Source organism: Triticum urartu, chromosome 2 (genome assembly GCF_003073215.2).
Source record: "Triticum urartu cultivar G1812 chromosome 2, Tu2.1, whole genome shotgun sequence".
Classification (NCBI taxonomy): domain Eukaryota; kingdom Viridiplantae; phylum Streptophyta; class Magnoliopsida; order Poales; family Poaceae; genus Triticum; species Triticum urartu.
Window position 1 is genome coordinate 669,451,497 of NC_053023.1, and position 6,249 is coordinate 669,457,745.

The window sequence follows — 6,249 nt, forward strand, 5'->3', positions numbered from 1 at the left end:
TGGCAAATAATGTAATGCAAGAGATAGGGATTGTGATGGGTACTTGGTATGTTGACTTTTTGCGTAGACTCCCCGGCAACGGCGCCAGAAATCCTTCTTGCTACGTCTTGAGAATGCGTTGGTTTTCCCCGAAGAGGAAGGGATGATGCAGCAGAGTAGCGTAAGTATTTCCCTCAGTTTTTGAGAACCAAGGTATCAATCCAGTAGGAGGCCACGCTCAAGTCCCTCGTACCTGCACAAAACGATAGCTACTCGCAACCAACGCGATTAGGGGTTGTCAATCCCTTCAGGTCACTTACGAGAGTGAGATCTGATAGATATAATATTTTTGGTATAAAGATGCAAAGTAAAGGGTAAAAGCAAAGTAAAAAAGAAAAGCAAGATTAAAGTGATGGAGATTGATATGATGAGAATAGACCCGGGGGCCATAGGTTTCACTAGTGGCTTCTCTCAAGAGCATAAGTATTCTACGGTGGGTGAACAAATTACTGTTGAGCAATTGACAGAATTGAGCATAGTTATGAGAATATCTAGGCATGATCATGTATATAGGCATCACGTCCATGACAAGTAGATCGAAACGATTCTGCATCTACTACTATTACTCCACTCATCGACCGCTATCCAGCATGCATCTAGAGTATTAAGTTAAAAACAGAGTAACGCCTTAAGCAAGATGACATGATGTAGAGAGATAAATTCATGCAATATGAAATAAACCCCATCTTGTTATCCTCGATGGCAACGATACAATACGTGCCTTGTTGCCCCTTCTGTCACTGGGTAAGGACACCGCAAGATCGAACCCAAAGCTAAGCACTTCTCCCATGGAAAGAACTACCAATCTAGTTGGCCAAACCAAACGGATAATTCAGAGAGACTTGCAAAGATAACCAATCATACATAAAAGAATTCAGAGAAGATTTAAATATTATTCATAGATAGACTTGATCATAAACCCACAATTCATCGGTCTCAACAAACACACCACAAAAAGAAGATTACATCGAATAGATCTCCACAAGAGAGGGGGAGAACTTTGTACTGAGATTCAAAGAGAGAGAAGAACTATCTAGCTACTAACTATGGACCCGAAGGTCTGAGGTAAACTACTCACACTTCATCGGAGGGGCTAGGATGATGTAGAAGCCCTCCGTGATGACGACCCTCTTCCGGCGGAGCTCCGGAACAGGCCCCAAGATGGGATCTCGTGGATACAGAAAGTTGCGGCGGTGGAATTAGGTTTTTGGCTCCTGTTCTGATCGTTTGAGGATACGTGTGTATATATAGGAGGAAGGAGTACGCCAGAGGAGCAACGAGGGGCCCACGAGGCAGGGAGGCGCGCTCGCACCCTCGTGACCGCCTCTTTTGTTCCTTGGAGCAGGGTCCAAGTCTCCTGGATCACGTTCGGTGAGAAAATCACGTTCCTGAAGATTTTATTCTGTTTGGACTCCGTTTGATATTCCGTTTCTTCAAAACACTGAAATAGAAAAAAAAACGGCAATTCTGGGCTGGGCCCCCGGTTAATAGGTTAGTCCCAACAATAATATAAAAGTGGAAAATAAAGCCCAATATAGTCCAAAACAGTAGATAATATAGCATGGAGCAATCAAAAATTATAGATACGTTGGAGACGTATCAATGTACACATACAGTTAATAAAAAACATTTGCGATTTAATTACCTACTATACCCCGTCCTTGTTTATAAGTAGGATTTATTAACTAATAAAATACAAATGCATGACGCCATAGATTATATCGATGGAGTCGTATTTGAACATAGTTTCCAGCTATACAATTTTTGTAACATGCATTAACATTTTTTGGTTAAATTTAATGTTATACACCAGCAAGCATTTGCCCGCAACACACACGGCTTATTCCATCACAAACAGCTCTGATGGATCAACTGTCTGCCACGTATCACACACGCAACTCTAATCTAATTCATGCTTGATGTCTCTGGCATCGCTCGCAAACTTTGCCTTATTTTCCACGTATCACTGTGCCATACTCTTCTTGCATCCTTGGCAAGCTCTGCTCGCCGTTAGGTGCCGCAGCGCGCTGTGCTCGCCGTTAGGCGCGGCGGCACGCTCAGTCGCGTCCATTGGCACGCTCTGCTCGCGTCCTTCGGTGCGCTCGGCTTGTGGATAGCTTTTCCTTGAGGCGACCGCGGAACGCTCTGCTCACGTCCATCCGCGCGTGCTCTGCCAGCTGTTGGGCGTGTGCACGATCACGTCGGGGGCACCATATGCATGCGGTTGCACCGCGCGCGTTGCCACACGATGCAGTTACGTGCGGCACGATGGAGTTACGCGCTGCAAATTAGAACTGCCATCAGGGCCTGCCGATATTCCTGGCCGTCCGGCTTCTCCTTTAATTCCCGCGACCATTATGACCTTAGTCTCTTCAACCTTTCGATCGCGGCCCACAACACAACAAGCACACCCACGACGACAGATAGAGAGGGGATGTCCGGCGACGCTCCAATGGAGTTCAGCGAGCATAGAGTGGAGACCCACGAGAGGGAGACGGATCTCTCGGAGGTGTACACAATCGACCCGGCCGTGGTGGATGACTACATCAACATCGTTGAGCAGTTGCTTGCTAGAGACAAGTACAAGGTGGTCGGCATCGACCTCCAGTACACCGCCAGTCGTCCCAGCATAGATCAGAAGGTTGTCGTTGCCCAGTTGTGTGTGCGCCATCATGTTCTCATCTACCACTACTGCATGGCCACAGAGCCTTGCGACCATTTCAACAGGTTTGTGAATAGTACTGACTACAAGTTCACCACGGTGGATACCAAAGACGATGTAAAAGCGCTCAAGGTTACGGTCTTGGCCTGCAAGAACCTTGTCGAAATCCGTGACCACTACAGGGTCTGGGGCAGCACGAAGGAGGACTCCCTGGTCGAACTCGCCTCGGCCATCATCGACCCCTACTACGAAAGATGAAGCAGGATGCCCAGAGAACAAGTATCTTATCCTGGCACAAGGCCTGGATGCGGCAACTGGATGAACCTCACCTCAGGTTCACGGCCAAGAGCATGTACACATGCTACGAGATGCACAGGTGGATTGTTGACATGAGGAAGTGCCTCGTTACCCAAATCGATGAGCCCGGATCGAGCCATAAGAAGAGCAAGCGTCACAAGAAGTAGATGATGATCAGATGATCATTTATGCTAGTTAATCATGCATGTAATATATCGTTTAATTTATTGATGTGTGTGGAAATGTCATGTATGTAGTAGCCACCTATGTAATTATGCATGTAATAGTTTACTTTGGTGTGTGCAAATGCCATGGTTGTAGTAGCCACCTATGTAAGTGGATGTTTAATTTGGTTATGCAAGCATGTCTGAGGGAGTCCTGGATTAGGGGGTCTCCGGACAGCCGGACTATATCCTTTGGCCAGACTATTGGACTATGAAGACACAAGATTGAAGACTTCGTCCCATGTCCGGATGGGACTCTACTTGGCGTGGAAGGCAAGCTAGGCAATACAGATATGTATATCTCCTCCTTTGTGACCGACCTTGTGTAACCCTAGCCCCCTCCGGTGTCTATATAAACTGGAGGGTTTTAGTCTGTAGGACAACATACAATCATACCATAGGCGCTTCTAGGGTTTAGCCTCTCTGATCTCGTGGTAGATCAGTTCTTGTAATACTCATATCATCAAGAACAATCAAGCAGGACGTAGGGTATTACCTCCATCGAGAGGGCCCGAACCTGGGTAAAACATCGTGTCCCCTGCCTCCTGTTACCATCCGCCTTAGATGCACAGTTCGGGACCCCCTACCCGAGATCCGCCGGTTTTGACACCGACATTGGTGCTTTCATTGAGAGTTCCACTCTGTCTTCATCATAAGGAAGATGGCTCGCCTTGTTGTCAAGGACAACATCACCTCTGGGGGAGCCCTGGTTGTAGGCCAAACTCTTCGACTAGGCGGCTTCGTCATGACCTCCCGCTCGGCCGCTACGCTCACGATGACCTCTCGGGTCATCAAAAATAGCCTCCACATCGGCTCAAAATTCGCCGAGCAGATGGATCCAATGGAGCTCTCCTCTTTGAAAGAGCTCTTGGATCACATTGCCGCTCTGGGAGTCGCTACGGACTATGATCGGATCGGGCTTAAACCCGACCAAAGGGAGATTAACTCTCCGCCGGTCACCCATCAAATAGCGGTGGTGGAGGAGAAATGCGGCGATTCTCGCTCTATCCCGAGGACGAACTATGTCCGGATTCCCGAGCTCTCTGAATAGGATACGCGCTCGCGGAGGACGCCGCCCTAACCCTGAATCTAGAATCAGGCCACATACCGAACCCGCGGGGCAATGTCCCAGAGCCCGAACTTCCAAGATCGGAAATTCCCCTGCCCGGGATCACAGATCAGGTCAAGGTCTAGATTTCAATCCACCCACCCACCCAGATACAAACTATCTTTCCCACATTAGGCAAGCGCCCTAAGAGACAGTACATCACTATTGGGCCAGATTCCTCCTTGTAATGAACAAGGTTAAGGACTGTCGCAAGGAAGATGCAATTTCATTCTTTTGCAACAATTGCACGGACATGGGAGTCCTCAACGCCATAAGTCGCCGTGACGTAGCACACTTCGCTGACTTGGCGGACATTGTACGGAAATACTGTGTGATGGAGAGTGCCTGAAAAACCCAAACACAATTTTGGGATAATCCGGCTCTGACAAAACCCCCAGTCCGAACTAAAAGGGCGCACTCTTACAAGTCGCCCGACCCAATTTCAAAGAAGCAAAAGCCCACTACAGGGCGTGGAACTATATTGGAGGGATGGCTCAACGGGCCCTGCAAAATTCATAGTATAGCGGATACCATATCAACACACAGCCTGAGAGGATGTTGGGTACTCCGGCAGGTTGCCAAAAGCGGTGAGGATCTCCTCACCCAAAATACCCCAGAGCACCTCCCCACGGATAACAACACAGTACTAACAGTCTTCGAGACCTTCGCTCAAATAATAGGCGTAAGAGAGCACTCCGCGGCCTTGCCGAAGTCTGCCACGTGGCAGCAATAAATCCATGGAGCGACACGGCTATCACCTTCAACGCCAGTGATGAACCTAAATTCCGAACAGCCCGAGCACCAGCTACTTTGGTCCTCAGTCCAATTGTGGACGGCCTTCGGCTCACTAAGTTTCTCATGGATGGCGGCAACGGATTAAACCTCATCTATGAGGAAACTCTGCAAAAGATGGACATAGACAAAAACCGTATTGAGAAAAGCAGTACGACCTTCCGAGGAATCATCCATAGTCGGGAGGCACGTTGCACTAGGAAAATCACACTTGATGTGGTATTCGGCACTCCGAAGAATTACAGGTCCGAAGAAATTACATTCCATGTGGCCCCGTTCAGTAGCGGATACCACGCCCTTCTAGGGCGGGAGGCATTCACGATTTTTCAAGCCATACCCCCTTACGGGTACATGATGCTCAAAATGCTCGGACCCAAAGGAATTATCGCTCTAGCTAGTGATCCGGACATAGCACTCCGCGCCGAGGACAAAACAGCCGCACTAGCCCTCGAGGCATTATCCGAAGCCCTTGTGGCGGAGGAGTTAACCGCGCTGCGCTCCATGGTGGACAGGGACGACATGATACTAGACAAAAGATCCAAGTCCACCTCCTTCAAACCAGCGGACGAAATAGTTAAATTCCAAGTCCATCGAACGGACCCTACAAAAACAACATCCATTGGGGCACAGTTAGACCCTGATGTAGACGCCGCACTACGGGAGTTTGTGCACGAGAATTGGGACATATTCGCCTGGCATCCTCCAGACATGCCAGGAATCCCACGCAGGTTGGCCGAGCATAGCCTTAATATTCTACAAGGATTCAAGCCGGTCAAGCAGACTCATCGGCGTTTCTCTGAACCTAAGCGACAAGCCATGGGAGAGGAGCTGGCCAAGCTACTGCAAGCCGGATTCATTAAAGAAATAAAACATCCGGATTGGCTAGCAAACCTGGTGATGGTACCAAAAAAGGACAAATCCTGGTGCCTATGTGTCGAGTTCAAAGACCTTAACAAGGCTTGCCCAAAGGATCAGTTCCCACTCCCTCGCATCGATCAAATCATCGACGCTACCGCAAGACACGAATCACTGTGCTTCCTCGACGCATACTCCGGTTACCACCAGATTAAGATGGCGGAGTCTGATCAAGCCGCAACATCATTTATAACACCATAGGGCCCCTTCTG